Here is a 2,563-nt window from a genome sequence, read left to right on the forward strand (position 1 = left end):
GGCGTGGCGAGGAGCGAGGTTTGGGAGGCGAATAGGGGTTTGGGGGTTTTTGGGGGGTTCTTGAACACCGCTTTCCATCAATGTAAGCGAAAAAGGGCCCCCGCTGTCGCCAATGTAACCACACGTGAGGGTTTGGGGGGCACCCCCTTCGCCAATGTAAGCGAGTGGCCACCGAAACCACCAGAATATGAGTGACCAGAGATTTTGGGGCACCGCGTCCTAGATTGAAACGAACGAGAGATGGACTTGGGTGGGTGAGTGGGAAAAGGGGGTTACTTGGGTGGGTTTTTTTTTCTTGGGCACAGATTTTGAGCCCCCCAAGAGACCCCCGTGTCCCCGGGGGGGACGAGGGGGTGGGGGCTGGACCCTGTGTGGGTTGGGGCCCTCTGCTGTGTCCCCCCTCTCTTTTGGGGGTCTGCCCCTTTCTACGTGTCCCTTTTTTTGCGGCGGTTTCCCCTTGAGACGGATGTTTGTTTTCCCGTTTTGAAAAAAAGAAAGCCGGGGGCATCCCGCGTCCTGCCCAAAGGGGAAGGGCTGCGTGCTTGCGGGGGTGTGAAGGGGTACTCCGGCCCTTTTCCACGTATTGTTGACACACACAAAACACACCATTAAAATATATAAAATATTATAATATATAATATATATATATTTATAATATAATATATTATATATAGATATATTATACACACACAACCCACACACAAATTTTATAAAATAAATATATATATTTATATATATATAATTATATATATAAATATATTTACACACACACACCACATTTATTTTAAAATATATTATATAATTATATATATTTATATTATATATAAAAATAAGGGTAAAATTTTATCACAAACACCACACACACACACACCACACGCCCAAAGCCACGCACACACATACACTAAAACATAAAACAGGGAAACACACCCCAACCAAACACTGCAACCACATGCACACACCACACCCACCACACACCACAAACCACAACACACACACAAAACACACCCCACACCACCACACACACCCCCAAAACCCACACAACAAACACCCCCACCCCACACCAACACACACACACAACCCCCACAAAATACACAAAATACCACACACACACACACACACACACACCACAAAACCCCACCCTATACACACACACCATGTATCATTTATATAAAAAAATTATATTATATTTATAAAATATATAATATATTTAAAATTATATATTTTATATATATATATATGTGTGTGTGTGTGTGTGTGTGTGTGTGTGTCTGTGTGTGTTTATGTGTGTGTGTGTTTATGTGCATATACATATACATACACACCACACACAAAGAAATGACAAGCATACGAGGTGGGTGTCTCAGTGTACATGCGGGCACATACCACATTTACATGTATAAATGTGTGTAACACCGGCACTCTCCGTGGAAAGGAACTGGGGACCCTACCACGTACACACTCCAAGAGCATCACAACATGAAAACTACAATCAAGTATCATGCTGTGACCACGGCGGCTCAAACATGAACCTACCAAAAAAAAAAAAAAAAAAAAAAAGAAAGAAAGAAAGAAAAAAAATATATATATATATTTATATTTATATTTATACATTTATATATATATATATATATATATATATATATATATATATATATATATATATATGTATGTATAAAAGGTATGAATGAGAATGAGTATCTTCACAATGCAAGGGATATAATTGAACCGTTGAAATGCATCTCTTGTACTGTGAAGATGTCATTCATACCTTTTATACATTTTCAACATGAATACGGTTCTTATATACATAAATACATAAATATATATATATATATATATATATATATATATACATAAATATATAAATGTATACATAAATATATAAATGTATATATATGTCGCAACAAATGGAAAACATATTGCATTTGTGTGTGTGTGTGTATGTGTGTGTGCGTGTGTGCTTGTGTTTACATAGAGTGTGTGTGTGTCTGTCCACGTGTAAATAAGCATATTTGCAAAGCTCACCCTCGCCATGCCAAGCGACGCAGATGATGCCATGAGAGCAAGAAATAGTAACAAAGCCTTCATTGTTCCTCTTCGGTAAACCTTCCCAACGGTTATCGCAATATATTTCTTCCCATGGACACTTTTACTGTCTGACTGTTCCTGTAGATTATTTTCTTCCTTCGTTGAAGACGGGGAAAAAAAATCATCGGGTTAAGATTGGAAGAACACAACACTGAATGCCCTACCGCTTTTACGATATATAACCAACTGTGTTTTTATATATATATAGATAGATATATACATCTCCGTTACGCTAGCAAACACCTGGTTATGCACCTGCGGTACACATTAGAAACACGGCCGGTGAACTTCCGTGTTCTACATATTATGGTGCAAGATAGTAGGCAAGACTAAAACAAAAGTCATTTCGTGATGTTGGCACCCAATATATATATATTATATATATATATATATATATATTATATATATATATATATATATATATATATATATACATATATATAAATATATATATACATAATATATATATTATATA

At 37.1% G+C, this 2,563-nt stretch overlaps 1 pseudogene; it reads right to left on the reverse strand.

Moving 5' to 3' along the window:
- The window catches only part of LOC119568097, an 11,483-nt pseudogene extending 9,385 nt beyond the window's left edge, over positions 1-2,098 (reverse strand).
- Between the last annotated feature and the right edge of the window lie 465 nt (positions 2,099-2,563).

The sequence above is a fragment of the Penaeus monodon genome, chromosome 43, assembly GCF_015228065.2.
Source record: "Penaeus monodon isolate SGIC_2016 chromosome 43, NSTDA_Pmon_1, whole genome shotgun sequence".
Lineage (NCBI taxonomy): Eukaryota > Metazoa > Arthropoda > Malacostraca > Decapoda > Penaeidae > Penaeus > Penaeus monodon.